The sequence below is a fragment of the Palaemon carinicauda genome, chromosome 21 (assembly GCF_036898095.1).
Source record: "Palaemon carinicauda isolate YSFRI2023 chromosome 21, ASM3689809v2, whole genome shotgun sequence".
NCBI classification, from domain to species: domain Eukaryota; kingdom Metazoa; phylum Arthropoda; class Malacostraca; order Decapoda; family Palaemonidae; genus Palaemon; species Palaemon carinicauda.
The window spans coordinates 13,082,952-13,100,451 of NC_090745.1; positions in this window are offsets into that span (position 1 = coordinate 13,082,952).

Sequence of the window (17,500 nt, forward strand, 5' to 3'; positions counted from 1 at the left end):
TATATACATATTACATACATATATAAATATATATATATATATATATATATATATATATATATATATGTGTGTGTGTATGTATATATGCATATATTATATATATGTATATGTATATATATATATATATATATATATATATATATATATATATATATATATATATATAAAACAGTGATAAGAGAAATTTTTCACTGAAAAAAGAAAAACAATATAAATCGACTGACAAAACAGGAGGCCAATCATATGACTATTTACCTGGAAAATACAAGCGTGAAATAACCACATAAATTGTTGGAAAAGGCAGTTGCTATGGTGTTGCTGGGATAGAACAGGCCCAATCATCATTCAATTTCAGTGAATTTTGTAGATGAGTTCATTTCACAATTCCCTTTAACGATTCATCAAAATTAACAACCTTGGGATTGAAGTATATCTGTTTTGTTACGATTCCTCGACCACGTTCTTCATTGTATTATTAAAAAGAATCAAAAGAATAGGTCATCTTATATCATCGTTTATAGCTTAGGTGGAGATGGGGCTTGGACGCTGATCAAAAAAATAAATGGTCAGTCTCTACGGCATTGACCTGCTTGTTAAGGCAATGTCACTGTCCCTTGGTTCTGCCATTCACGAGCGGCCTTTAAAACCTTTAAAGTCATTCCATCATCCTTCCGTTTATCTATTAATATCTAACTTTAAACTATATGGCATTTTAGCAAGTTTCCTGTATGGTAATTAGTTGCAATGTTTACGTGATAAAAATAAAGTAAACAGCTATGATCACCAAGTTTGGAAGATTAATTTTCTAACAAAACGAACGAAAATTATATACAGTATTTTATGGTAAAGAATTGCCCAATTTCTATGCAAAATAAATCTTTGTTTACTAGAAAAAAATACACACAGTATTGACCTTTAGGCAGTAAATTCTCGAGAAAATTATTTCCCCTATAAAAACCGAAAATATTTTTTCCTGGAATAAACACACTGAAATTTCGAGAACATTTTACGTGCTGTTTCCCCCACCAGTGATTTTCTTACTCACAAATTTGAAGAACTTACTATATTTCGCTTGCTTATAGCTGCACATTTTGAGAAATTTCAGTTCATAATCTCAAAGATGAGTTAGAACGTATGTGCAACATTATTATTATTATCATCGAATAAACTACAATTCCATGGACTTTCCTAAAATATCACAAGACAAAATTAAAAAAGTAATGATAATAAAAAGAGCAAGACGTTACATCACTAAATTCAATAACGTATAATTGAAAAATTAGTAAGTTTGATAACGTATAATTGCAAAATTAAATAATCCCTGTTACAAAAAAAAAAAAAAAAAAGTTTCATAAATAGCCTACTCACCTTAAATATTATATAAGAATAGATGAGGATTGTCGCAAGAAAATTAAATCAACGAATACATAAAGCCATTTGGTCATGGCTGTGACACAGCCTAAGATTTAAGCCTATTGATTATAAAGAACCCGGGAAATAAGGTGACATTACCAACCTGCTCAACATGCAAAAACATAATCATATCAGATCAGCAAAACAACTTAAAGTAGGAGACGTAGAATGCCCTACACAGTCTATGTGGAACCACCTTCTGTGGAAGTGCACCCATCCACACTATTACTGCGCGTTGAGCTCCAGTGTTTAGCCCCGCCCATCATTATCAGTTTGGTTACTTACCGTGAACTCCTGTGAACAACTGTACATTAGCAATAAGAGTCGGTATAATGCAGTGATTCTTAATGTGGGCGGTGAGGCCCCTTTGTGGGCGCTTGTGACATTTATAGGGAGGGAGATTACTGAAAGGCTGCTATAGGGGCAAAAAAAAAAAAAAAAAAAAAAAAAAAAAAAAAAAAAAAATGAAAGACGTAATACAGTGCCAGCCCTTTCCTTAGCTTCCCGTGATGGGTACCGAAATTCACGAAACCAGCCGGGTTATCATTAAAGAACGGAAGCCTTGTTGATACAAGAGTGAAGGATTAGGAAAGAAGAATACACACACACACACATATATATATATATATATTATATACATACATACATCCATATATATATATATATATATATATATATATATATATATATATATATATATATATATATATATATATATATAAAAACTCGGCTGTGTCCGTCGTCAAGCAAGGAAGAAAAAATCCCCTTTTGTTTCCTTTGGATGTCAGCTACCTCCTAATATTGGAGGAAGTGCCATGTTTCGGGAGAACAACAGCTGTTTTAAATATATATATATATATATATATATATATATATATATATATATATATATATATATATATATATATATGCATATATAAACATATATATTTTAACTCTATAGTTTTCTGCTTGTTTATGGTAGAATTCTTTTAATGTTCACCTTGTTCACATCCAGAACTATTCGCAGGAATTTCAGTTGGAAACATGTGGATGAGAAATTGAACCTATATTTCTCAGATTATTTAAATTAACTTTGTTAAAAGCATCGGGCATAAGGTGAAGGATGATATGGAGAGAAGAGGTTCGGTGGAAGAGGATCCCTTTGGTGGAAGGCATTGGTGAGGGCGCATCAGGCAACCGACCCTTTACTCTAGGAAAAACAAGGGGGGGGGGGGGGGGGTTAAAGGAACAGGTTTTGTTCCGCAAAAATGAAACCCAAAATTCTCTTTAACTAACTACATTCCAGATGCTCCTTCTCCCTCAATTCATGGAAAGCAGATCACACTGCAATGCAAAAGTAAGATAACCAGCTTATGATTTAAAGGATTTGGTTCACTTTAATGGAAGATGCTTCTCAACCAATTCAAAATACCCTTGCTTCAAGCAACCAACAACTTCGGCTTCTACGTTTAGTAAACTATATGTAATATATATATATATATATATATATATATATATATATATATATATATATATATATATATATATATATATATATATATATATATCTAGATTTATAGAAAAAGTTAGAAAATAAAGAGACTTTCTAGTTGGACCATTGAACTTCTTTCTCTGTATGACATAACCTGTTATTCTCAATGACTTCTAGTTATTCATCTTGAATATGATTTCTTTTTATTACTTAGAATTTAAGTTTTGAGTATATGGGATCCCCATCCAAAAACAAAAATCTTAGGAATTAGATTTTTTCTCACTCTAAACACTTCTAAATAGATCAAAATTACTCGGAAACTTTCGTATTAATCACATAAAACTATCAGGCCTCTGCTTCTGCTAAGAATTTCCATGTACCTAAAGTACTGTATATGTCTTTTTAACTATATAACATTCTTTGATTTTTTCTTTATATATATCTCTTTTTCGCCAATAGATTTGTCACAAAAATTGTTTCAAATTCATAGTTAAACCTGTATTATGTTTTAAGTATTACTGGTAGACACTGGTTACGAAAACTAACATATATTGACTCTAAAATGGTAAACTCAGTCCGAGCATAAGGCATCAACTTGGTGTCACATTGACGGAACAATCTATGACAAGCAGCCAGCCGGAATGAATAATGACCACTAAAATATTAAAATAAGCTATTCCTATACAGTGTCCGAAAATAGTCCAAAAATAATTTTTTTTAACAAATTTTATTTGCTTTTACCGGTTACCGTATACTGCTGTTTTGACTAAGGATATGTGACGATATACACTTCAATATGTAACTATGTAATGTTTGATTAAAGGTATTGACATAGTTTCTTTGTTGTTCATCTAATAATAAAACATTTGGTAAAATTAATTTGAACTAGAACGGGCACTCGGGAGAGCACATAACTTCGCCTTTATCATGTTGTAAATTGGAAGGTAGGCAATTGAATTATGAACATTTTGGCACTAGTTTCATGCAAAGCGGATATAAATTGAACACGGTATAGAAAAAAAAATGACGTTTTTTACCTTTTCGTTACTTTGACCTCAATCTGACCCAATCCATTTCAAAATCTAATCAAATTATCCTTGGATCATGGAACATCATCCCACCAAATGTCATGAGATTAGGCCAAATAGATTTTGAGTTATGAGAATCACAACCACATAGACAGATATACAAACAAATAAATACACAAACAAGGGTAATGGCATCACTATGTTATGTTGTATACCACAAAATAGGCAAGTGAATTATGAACATGTTGGTACTAGTTTCATGCAAATCAGTTAAAATCTAGCCCCGATATGACAAAAAGACATAATTTTTTACCTTGTTGTGACCTTAGCCTAAGAATTTTGACCCATTCACTTCCAAAATCTACTATAATTGTCCTTGGATCATAGCCAATAATCCCACAATATTTCATGAGATTCGATTGAATAGTTTTTGAATTATGCGAATTACAAACACACAGACAGACAACGCCTATCAAAACATAACCTTCAACGCAACGAGGTTGGCGAGGGTAAAAAAAAAAAATGGATTCACGGAAATGGAACTATTAAGCTGACAGTAAATGACCAAAAAGAAGCATTTCTTGAAATTCACACTAACCAAGAACTTCATTCATTTCTTTCATTCTAGCTCTTTTTTAACTACTTATCTATTAGTACAGCTGAAAATAAGGTGTTGTTCTATTCCCGTGTTAATTTTTTTCCCCTTCACCCCCAACAGCAGATGCAAATGCAATATCAATTACATACGTTAATCAGACCCTTTCAAAAAGAACATACAAAATTCTCAGAAATTCAAAACTGTAATTCATGGAACGCTTCTATAAACACAAAATCCAGGTATCGAAAACTTTACTAACAGTTACTAAAAGTTATCTTACTTACATGTGTAATGATTAGAATAGTTAATATTACATGTTTAAAACAAATGACGTAATATGTCATGTTGGTTGGAGGAGCTAACCCTGGGATTTGCTGTAGTCATTCAAATCGTAAACAGGACATACAATGCAAGTCTCAGCAATTTGACATTCTTCTTAAACGTCAACACATTGTCTCATCGTGTGAAAGTTTGTGACGTCACCGGATGCAGGTGTCTTCCGATTTTGTGACGTGGCTAAAGTAAACCAAGCATACGATATCTGTGATATCGATAATTTAGTCAGTTCATATCTAAACTTCACCAGAATTGGTCATCTGGACCAACCCAGCTTCCTCCAGTGATGGAGATGTTTAACTCTGTTGTTTTTATAGAATAAAGACTTAAAAACTATTAAGATGTATTCAGTTACCATTTCCATACATCTGAAAACAACTCATACTCAATGTGTGCTTATAACAGTAGCACGCCAATAAATGGTGGCAGCGATTAAACTCTAAGACAGCGGTTAAACTCTAAGAATTAGAGAAAAATCTTCAAGACTTCAAAATAATAGCTGTAAAACCAGAGAAATATCTTCAAGACTTCAACATAAAAGCTGTAAAACCAGAGGAAGATCTTCAAGACTTCAAAATAAAAGCTGTAAAACCTGAGAAAGATCTTCAAGAACTCAACATTATCTACAAGAATCTACAATTTTGACTAAGTCCAACGGAAAAGCTAACATCAACATATGTTAGAATACAACCTGAATCTTCAATCAACATCCTAGGAAACCCAAGGACTGGCGTTCAACAATTGCAAGACATATCCAGGAAGAACTACATTCAACAAGAAACTAGAACGAGACATCGCTAACAAAACATCAAGAGAGAGAGAGAGAGAGAGGACGTGTCGACTTCATATATAAGCTAAGTACAGATATTTTGTATTCATTCCAGTTTGGGCAGTGAAGTGTAGTTATCACAAGTCGTTAGTCGATTATTACTGGGGTGAGTGAATTGCTAAACTTTGTTATAGGAAACTCCGAATTCTCATTTAGAATTTTTCTTTCTTTGTGCTAATTCCTTTTTCTTTCAGAAACTCTTGGGGAAATGTTTTGGGATTAGTAACATTGTTGGGGGAATTTTGTTATACATATGCGTTTACGCAGTGGGCGTCGGTACTCATATAGATATTTTGATAGAATTGCAAGGGGTCAAAGAGATAGAAAAAAAAATACAGCAGTCATGGCTCCTCCTGTCAGCCCTACCCCTGGACCTAGTGGTGTAGGCCAGGTATATCCTCCTCCAATTGTGACTCTTGTAAATGCCAGGTCAGCAATCCTTCCTTTTCAAGGTCGGGTCAACGGGTTCTTGCCACAAAATGTGGAGTCATGGATTTCATCCGTTGATGCACATTTAAATGCCAAACAAATCGTAGATCCTTTTGTACAATTACAAGAAGCTAAAAGTTTTATAGATTTTTCTAAGGGGGATGCGAGTGCATATTTAAGAGGTGTGTCATTTCAAGAAGCAGTTACTTGGGATGATTTCAAAGTTAGGTTACGCGCGATCTATGGGGGTGAGGAAGCCTTGGATGTAGTGTTAACGTTACGAAATACACTTAATCAAGCCACTATGAATTGGCTTAATATTGAGAGAGCAGCTCTCATAGCTGATAGGCTTAAACAAATATCAGGACATTTTAGATAATTCCACTTGGGTTACTAACGATAACATCTCCGTGAAAGATTTTTTACGATTAATGTATTTAACTTGCATGACACTTATGTTGCCTGAAGCTTTAGTGCGGTGTTTTGATAAGAAGTTAACGCCTGCAAGTACAGAATTGGATGTCTATAAACAGATAAAGAAACACATGTCCAAGTGTCCAGATCTCGATCCCGTGTTAACTCAAGTTTTTGCAAAGAATGAAACAAAACCACAAACAGTGAACGTAATTAACAGTCCAGTAGCGGGAGTGACGTGTTACAACTGCAAACGTCAAGGTCACATAAGCGCAGACTGTAGAACGAAATTTTGCTCAATTCACAACACTGCAACGCATTCTTATAGTCAATGTTACTCGCGTAAGACACAACAATATCCTAGAAATACACAGTCAATTCCACAGTCAGTTCCATATGGAAATAAAAAGAAAAATCGTCATTTTAACAATAAGAAGAAACAACCAAATGTCAATGCAGTTCAGAGTCCGAAACAAACAAACACTTCTTCAAATATCGCTGAGCCTGGGCCGTCAAACCAGACCTCGCAAGGTCAGTCTAATTTTCAGAATGTGCAGAGCAAAGCAAATACCACATAGTTAACTCTAGAGGGGAAGAGAGTGATGTTGGGTCAAGGTCATTCATGTCAACATCAATAGTATTGAATAATCAATTTAATGTTTTATCTGATAATTGTGAGACAATAGATTTTCCTATGAAACACACGGCCGAATTAAGTAAAACAGTGCATGCTCCCGTAGATTTGCAACGAATTCATATAATAATAAGCCAAAATGAGTTACGGCCAACCTTATATGCTGTAAATTTAGAACACAAATCCTTTACGTTATTTTCTGACTCTGGTAGTCCACGTAATATTATGGATTTGAAGACGCATCATTTGTTGTTTTCGAACTTTCCGATTAAAAAATCAGGAATTAGACTTTCAGGTATAGGAAATAATGAATTAAACGTCATAGGCATAACTCATATTCAGTTCAGAGTCGGTAATCGCACGTTTGCCGATACATTTGTTGTTGTAAAAAACATTAATATGTATCCAGCTGTAATTATAGGATACCCATCTATGGGAAATCAGAACATTATCTTAGCTCCTGCCAAGCACGGCGTGTATATCAAAGGGAAATTCTATAAGTCTTCTAATACCTTAAAGTCAGTTTTGGATAAAAAGGAGACGACAAATGTAACCGTAACGTACGTTGAAGAACCAATAACTTGTCTCACTAATAAAGAAATAATATACGCGACCCAGCAGAATTCTCGTTCACCCGTAATATCATCTTGCACGCAATCTATCGAACCAAACATACCTTCGAATTTAATAGTGCAAATAAAGAAAACACTACCGGGATCTGAAATATTAATCCTTTCCGATACTTTGAAAACTAACGGATTGTCTGTCACACAAGCTATTTATACAGTAGGCTCACATCAGCAATGTAATATCGAAGTCTGTAATCATTTAAATAACACTTTAGTAATTCACAAAAATCAACATATCTTGGATGTAGAAGTTTATAAACATCGTATTCTTACCGTTGCTGAAATCAACCACTCTCAATCAGTTGCGGATGAATCCCTTTTGCGATCTATTAAAAATAAAATCAGTAAGGACATTCAAGACGAAGAAATTCAGCAGAAATTTTTTGAACTTTTAACTAAATATCAAGATGTCTTTTCCACTACGGATGGATCCTTAGGAAAAACAGATGTGATCGAGCATCAAATAAGGTTAAAGGACAAGCAGAAAATTATATATGTACCCTCGTACACTCCCTATGAAATTCCAGAATGAAATAAATGATGAAGTAGGTAAAATGTTAGAGGAAGGAGTCATTAGAAAATCAAACAGCCCTTATAATTTTCCTTTAATAGTTGTACCGAAAAAAGATCGAACATGGCGTATCTGCGTCGACTTTCGTCGTCTAAACGAGGAAACGATCCCTGATCGATTCCCAGTGCCATGTACTGACGATATTTTGTCTTTGTTAGGTCAGAATAAATATTTTACCAGTTTGGACTTACTTAAAGGCTTTCACCAGATATCATTAGAAGAAGATAGTATCCCATACACAGCCTTCAGCACAGCCAGGGGACATTATGAATTTTTACGGATGCCTTTTGGTTTACGTTGTGCTCCTATAACATTTACAAGAATGATTAACATAGTGTTTGGAGACTTGTTAGGGGATATATTGCATGCCTATATGGATGATCTTGTAATCTTTTCCAACACTTTAGAAGAACATCTACGTAAGTTAGAACTAGTACTACAGAGATTAAGACAACATAACTTAAGGGTAAAGATTAGTAAGTGTGAATTTTTCAAAACAGAATTAATATATTTGGGTTTCATGGTGTCAAGCTAAGGTCTTAAAGTAGTCCATGATAAGGTGTCGGCTATACGTAATTTTCCCATACCTACTAATGTCAAGGGAATACAGCAATTTCTGGGTTGTAGTGGATATTACAGGCGTTTTATACGCAACTATTCAATAATAGCCGCTCCTTTAACTGATCTTACGAAGAAGGGCGTAGATTTCATATGGTCTGAGCAACATCAACAGGCGTTTAATACTTTGAAAGATGAACTGTGTAGTTCTCCTATCTTAAAATTTCCTGACTTCGGTAAGGAATTCTTCATTGCAACAGACGCCTCAGACTTAGGAGTAGGAGGGGTATTGCTTCAGCAATATGATAAACAGTTTTTCCCGATAGCTTTCTATTCTCGAAAATTGAGAACTTCCGAAAGTAAGTATGCAGTAATAGACAAGGAAGGACTAGCTATTGTTAATTCGCTAGTGCATTTTAAGTTCATAATTTACGGTTATCCCGTTAAGGTTCTTACAGACCATAAACCACTAACAGAGTTCTTTAAAGGCTTCAACCACAGCCCTAAACGAACTCGGTGGCATTTGATCATTCAAGATTTTGGCGCAAGAATCGGGTATTTACCTGGGAAAGCAAATATCATTGCGGATGCATTATCACGCAACCCCGTGTCATCTTGTACGGAGCCTTTAGCTGAATTAATAGATATATCAACATCCATGCGTATTGTAAAAACAATATCTGAACAAGAAGATTTAGGCTGGAGTGCTGAATTGTTACAGACTGAGCAAAGAAAAGACCAGAAAATAGAAACAATTATAAATGCTTTGAAAGGCAATTATAAAGAAAAGGAATATATAAAGTATAAGCAGCAGAATTATATAATCAAAGATAATATTCTGTGTAGGACTGTGACAAGGAAAACCCGCAATACACCACATGTAACTAACGACCAGGTAGTAGTACCAATCTCACTTATTTCCACTGTCTTGAATTGGTTGCATTCAAATCCGTTACATGGACACCCTGGGTTCTCATTAATGTCACAGAAAGCCAAATCATTGTTTTATTGGCATACAATGCTTACAGATATAAAAAGACACATAGCTAATTGTCGCACATGTCAGGAAAACAAAGGGCATACGAAAACACCTGTCAGCCTAGGAGCTTATACTGTGCCCAATCAACCCTTTGAAAGAATACATTTAGATTTGTTAACAGGATTTTACGAGTCAGACAGAGGAAATAAGCACCTCTTAGTAATTATAGATGCTTTAACTCGATATACAGAACTAATAGCGCTTAAAACTAAAACTGCGATTGAATGCGCTAGGAAGTTTTACGAGTGTTACATTTGTAAACATGGAATTCCACACATGATAATCTCAGACTCGGGTGGTGAATTTAATAATCACTTTCTTACCTCATTGTGTGAATTCCTCAACATAAAGAAGATTAATACCATGATATATCACCCAGAGTCGAATGGGCTAGTGGAAAGAGCAAATAGGAAGATATTAAATATATTGAGGGTAACACTAGGGGGATCATACCCCAACTGGGATATTGCAATACCGGCGGCACTGAGTACTCTGAATCATTCATATCATATACCAATTAAAATGTCACCGCATGAAGCATTGTATGGTACCCCAGTTAGAACACCTTTCCATGTATTAACGCCTACAACTAATTTATCAAATCCTTTAAAAGAATGTATAAATGCAAGTATAAGTCGATATGATATCCTTCGAAAGAATTTAGAAGAATCACAAATCATAATGAAAAGGAATCATGATAAAATAGCGAAACCAACTAAAACATATACCGTGGGTGATAACATCTATATTCAAATCAATGTCAGAAAAGGGCTCAATTATAAACTAACACCTAAGTTTGAAGGCCCATTTAACATTTTGGAAACATTAACGGCCAATAGGTTTAGAATTCAAAACGTAGCCCAACCCACGGATGAGAGAATAGTACCATTGGCTCACATAAGAAATTAAAAAGAAAAGAGAGGAAAAGAAGTGAGGGAAAATTTTATTCTGTTTTATGTGATTAAAAGTTTTCTTTTTAATACAGGAGTAATTACATATATTTTTTCTCGTTACAGGTTTCCAAGATGAATTTTTTGTTGTTGGGAGTGATATTGTTCGCTCAGACATTTTTCTCGTATGGGATGAGCTCTAAGACTAAAAATATATATTTTAAATATGGCAATATAGTTGAAAGACAAGAAGACATTTTTATTACGTCAACCAACGTAATTGTAGAAGTGAATATGCAAGCAATTTTTCTTCAAGAGAATGATGTCATTAGCTTAAGAACCGCCATTTCAAGGTTTTCTGCATCATTGGATGAGTTGCATAGAAGACATTTTCATTTGACTACTAAGAGTTTGCTTGGATCAACATTAAAAGTTGCAGAGATGCTATCTGATGACTTGAAAAATAAGACTGGCGAGACAGGATCTTTGGCTTATGACCTTTTGATGTGGACTGTAGGACACGAACATAAAGAAAGACGGAATCCGTTTATTTATGCTGCATTAAGCATCTTTGGGTCTGTTGCAAGTTTAGGTTTAGGAATTTCCAATCGTCTTAAAATTAGTAATCAAAATAAGAAAATTGAGTTCTTGACTTATAAAGATGAATTGATTATGTCAGAACTAAGGAATCAGTTAGCCTCAATCAATAAAATTATGGATTTATTAAATGAACATTCAGATAATGTCGTTCAAATTATGGAAGTACAGGATTTGTTGGCAACATTAACGTATTATGATTCAAAGATAGATCACATACATAACAGAATTACACATTTCATTGAGAAATCCAAGGATTATGTAGAAGCTATCACGTTAGCAACTAAAGGTGTATTGTCGCCCCATTTGTTGCCTATAAGTTACTTAAAATTAATTCTGATGAACGGAAGGGATAAACTAGGCTATGTTCCTTTGTTAGACGAACATAGGTTAAAATTTTATTACAGCCTAATTACAGTAAACGTAGATAATAACAAGATTAGGATTACAATTCCCTTTGATTCTTCTGATGCCTGGCAATCTTACAGGATATCACCATTTCCGACTTTCATGACGAATCACTCAAATCCAGTAATATCCAGTTTGACAGGACACGTACTGATTTCCCCAGACAAGGAAACATATACGTCATTAAAGACTTAAATCAATTAACTCACTGTTCAGACGCAATGGATAGAAAAATATGTACAGCTGACTCATTTGAATTTCATAAAAACTTAATGGATTCATGCGAGTTAGGTATAGTGAAAATTGTCTGGATAGGCTTTATCCCTTTGACAATAAAGAGTTCAATTGCAGACTGAATAATGGCTCGTGGATACGATACGACAAGGACGGCTTCAATGTATCATGCCCTGATGGATCCACGTCCTTCACCAATATCTTCGTCGCAGCAGATGGTTGTGTCGGGACTTCCCCGAATTCCATGGTGACTGGTCTACGGACAATCATCAGAGAACGAGCCTACTTCGCGAACTTCACGTGGACCTCTACAATGCCAGCACTTCCTCTCCCGTACAACGGACATGTGGCAAAGCGGTTGATGAAACTTACCGAAAAGGACCACCTGTCACCGACTTATAAAGAAATTCTTCACCCCATACTACTGGCTGGTTTGTGTTTCACGGTGGTGATATTTATCGCCGTGAACATCCTTGTTTGGCGTAGGTTACGGCACAGCAAGCAGCTAAAAAGGAATGAGTTGCCTAGCCTCGACAATACCCCGTATTTGATCCAGTTCAAAGCTGTTTGAGTGGCCACCTCATTCGCTAAGGGAGTAATTTGTCGGGAAGATGTTTGTAGGAAAAGCTGATTAGTACGCTAGTAATATGTAATTCAAGAAATTTTCTACATTTGCATTGTTAAAAATACATTTAAAACAACATTTAAAAAAAAAATAATAAATAAAATAAAAAAGGATATAAATCATTTTTTCTCTCGGCATCTAATAAAAATATATAAGCCGGAATGTTAAAAAAGAAAAGAGAAAAAAAATAAAAAATAAAATATATAACAGAATCTATGGGCATCTAATAAAATATATCAGCCCTATATATATATATATATATATATATATATATATATATATATATATATATATATATATATATATATATATATATATATATATATATATATATATATATATATATATATATATATATATATGTACGAAACCGTGGTACGTGTACGTACCAGGAATTCGTGTTTGTGCACTAAAAATTGAGTATTTTGTTTCTGACAAATGTGACATTAATTCTTTATCAAGTTACCGAATCATATGTAAGTCAGAAGTTATTTTGTTTTTTGGTACCATATAATCATTTGCTAGCAATGTACCATATATATGATCTTGGTTTTATCATGCATTTTTCTTTTTGCTTTGGTAATATCTTTTTTGTATGCATTATTGTTGTTATTTTTTGATGTGCCTATTTGGACATTCGTCCTCATTTGATTATGGCTAAAGTTAAACAAAGAATAATACGTATGTCCATTCACACCTAATAACCATGTTTCGGCTTGTTGTTAAATTTTTGTAAAAAAAAAATTGAGATAGCTGGCCGAGCTTATGTAATGATTAGAATAGTTAATATTACATGTTTAAAACAAATGACGTAATATGTCATGTTGGTTGGAGGAGCTAACCCTGGGATTTGCTGTAGTCATTCAAATCATAAACAGGACATACAATGCAAGTCTCAGCAATTTGACATTCTTCTTAAACGTCAACACATTGTCTCATCGTGCGAAAGTTTGTGACGTCACCGGATGCAGGTGTCTTCCGATTTTGTGACGTGGCTAAAGTAAACCAAGCATACGATATCTGTGATATCGATAATTTAGTCAGTTCATATCTAAACTTCACCAGAATTGGTCATCTGGACCAACCCAGCTTCCTCCAGTGATGGATATGTTTAACTCTGTTGTTTTTATAGAATAAAGACTTAAAAACTATTAAGATGTATTCAGTTACCATTTCCATACATCTGAAAACAACTCATACTCAATGTGTGCTTATAACAGTAGCATGCCAATACATGTCCTGATTGAGGAAATAAACTTAGATTTCATTACACTAATTCCATTAAGTCATGAGCGATTCAACATAATTATTCTTATTTTCACTTTTCATTAACATCTGCAGTTGAACGATTTTCGTTCATTCCAGAAGTACATATTTAATAGTTTAAAGGTCACTCATGAATAGCAGAGGCAATGGACAGTGACATTGCCCTATCACACGGGACAATGCCCAAGAGACTGACCATATTACATATGATCAGCGCCCAAACCCCCTCTGCACCCAAGGTAGTACCAAGGAGATAGGCAGTGGCTGCTGATGAATCAGAAGATAGATCTAAAGGCTCCCCAAAATACTTCATCCTTAGTTCACAAGGATGGCGAGGTTGCAGCGACCAAAGGAACTAACGAATTTGAGCGAGACTCAATCCCAGTCTGGCAATCACCGGGCAAGGACACAACCCCCAAGCCACCACAGTTGGATAGAGGAATTCCTGCTACACCTTGCTCTAAGGAAGTGCACCCAGCCACACCCTTACAAAGCGGTGAGTTCCTGTGTTTAGCCTGGACCCTCATCTCTGCATCCCCTACCTACACTACCTGTTTAGGTTACATGCCGCGAAGTAAGGGTGTGACAGGTTGCACTTCTTAGGAGCGAGGTGGTGAGAGGGATTCCTACGTCCAACTGTACGTTGGAGAAGCTGATTTGTATTAAAAAAAAGAGAAATTCTTCATTTTCAATCGATTGCCAATAAGTAAGTGTGCAGGTCCTTAGTATCTGGATGGTTGGGTTCCAAGAAAAAAGTATTTTTATTATTCATCTCTTGTGAAGCATATTAATATAGCCACTCTCCCACCATCCTACCCCTCATTATTATTAACATCACAAGACAAGCTGCAACTTTACTTATAAAGAAAACTTCTACCAACCCAAATGCTTTATTAGGTGCTGACCTGTTTTAAAAACTATGGAATGCCCCCAAAAAACAAGAAAAAAAAACAACAAAGAAAGAGAAAGTTATCAACATAGGTATTCCATATGATGATGCTAGTGAAACACTTCTCATTGTAATATAACAAATGTGTCATATGAAAAACATTTTTCATAATAACAAGGACAAGCGGTTTCCTCTGCTATAGAAAATAATATTTCCTTCGCAATACTCAATGTCTTCAATTTTATCTTTATATACTTCAGTGTTACATGCAGTAACACCCCAGTCTTTAAAAAGACTTTATGCTATCCAGAAAGAATAAAAGAATATTAACTTTTTCCATGAGTCAGAGGAAAAAGAGTAGGAGGAGGAGGGTGCAGGAAAAAACCCAGCACGGCGGGATTAGATTGCCTGGGACGGACGTTCTCACGCAGTTTTTGAAAATCCCATTTTAGCTATAATAAAGAGAGGAAACGAACGAATCTATGGGTCAATACCTCTCTTGGGACAAGAGAGAGAGAGAGAGAGAGAGAGAGAGAGAGAGAGAGAGAGAGAGAGAGAGAGAGAGAGAGAGAGAGCATGAAAAATACATGTAAACAATTTTATTATGAGATATTGAGATCTAGAATTGATGATTGACCACGGAAAATCTTAAAACATATTCCCAATACGCCAATTTTTTTTTTTTTTTTTTTTTTTGTGTGTGTGTGTGTGTGTGTGTGTGTGTGTGTGTGTGGAATTGAAGAAGAAACACTATCGAATGGGTTTCTCAAAAGTAACATCATCAATACAGGGATCTAGATGTTGACCTGACCTACTTAGGGTTCAACTTCATGCCCCATAATTTGCATCATTCGCTAATTTCTGCTGGATCTATAGAAGGGATTCAGCAACCCCAGATCTATATTCAGGATATGGAATTGAGGCAAAGAGAACAGCATCACCCACATTTGCAACGAGCTTATTTTCTATGACAAACCATGCATGTATATACAATATAAAAAAGTAATGGGCCAAGAACACCACCGTGAGGAATACCAGATATCACATTAACTATAATGATGCTAAGACAAGACCTACCAATCCCAACCATCTGAGTTTGGAAACAAAGGCCTCATGCCTAACACGGTGAAAGGCAACATTAAAATCTAGCCCAATTATACGAACTACTTGACTACAATCAAGATATTTTTGTACAGCATTGTTAATTACAAGATGAGCACATGTTCCTATGTCTATGTAAAAGCCACATTGCAAATTAGGGAACATATGACTAAAAAACTTTAGATAATATGGGACTTATGGAAACTGGGCGGTAACCAGCAGGGCTATAGCTAAAAAACCTATTCATCTAATAGAATAACATTACCAATTCTCCAACAAGTGCAAGCTGAACCTCTTCTTGCTAACCTGCATAAAATAACAGACAAAGTAGGAGCAAAGAAATCAGCGGTCTTTATAAAAACAAAGGGAAAATGTAATATGGGTCTACACCTTCATAACCATCAAGGGTGTTTTAAATTCACCTGACCAAAAAGATAAATTAACCCAAGAAAACTTGAATGAGGAAGATTGAGTTTCTCAATATTCTGCGTACTGTAAAACATATCAACCAGAAAGGTTGTCTTTTCCTATAGACAGTGAGTGATAGGCCCAACTGGTTTAAGTAAAAGAGGAAATGTTAAATCTACTCCAGAGTGCAGATTGAAGGATAGCCCACCGCTTAAGTTCATGGGTTGTACTAGAAAGGCTTTTTATAGTTAAATTGTATTCCTTTTCAGTTGAAGTATACACTCCTTGAATCACAGGTCTTTGCTGAGTATAGTTATCCCAAGTCAAATCTGATCTGTTACCTTTCCAAATATGATAGGGGACCTGCTTCTCCAAATAAGCACATCTACAAACATCATTGAACTAAGGTTTGCCTTTCACTCGTTATTTTTGCACATGAGAACGTGTACGCTAATCACTTATGTAGATCAGTTTCTCGTTCAAGAGAAAAACTGACTCAATACTTTTATGCAAATGTGACAAATTCAAAATATAAAAACTTACTTAAAATCCCATTCCAGTCTGCTTGGAAATTTTATTTATATCTTACATAGTTATGAGGCAGCTCCCCTTTGATGGTCCAGCACTTTGCTGCAGTAGAGGGGCTTGAGTGTCTCAATGATGGGTTGGGCAATGGCGGTGGGGTAGTTTATCCACCCTGGCAGGCTCAACCATACCGCTAAAGCCAGTTCTGAGAGACCAGACCAAGACTGGACCCCTATAGGCCTTCTCCTTTATTTCAGATAGGCAAAGGCTAGGATAAGGAAAACTCCAAAATCAAACCAAACCAAACATGACCCCAACGGCGGAGCTTCCCAGCGCCAGCAGAAGAGGGCAATTCCTATCAGGCAACAAGGCGGGCCTTGACATAACAAGAACCCGGCAGCCCGATGCAACCAACATCGGAGAAGCCGCTTGTCGCATATGTCTTGAGCCGCAGTGAAAAGATGTGGGCCAAGTGTGTGTGCATGGCCGTTGCAATGCCACGACCACCCAAAACAATATACCCAGCTACTGGCATTCTGTCGTTTCCTCTACCCTTCTTCTGATAGGAGGCTGATGGCTTACGACAGAACCCAATACTCGGACAC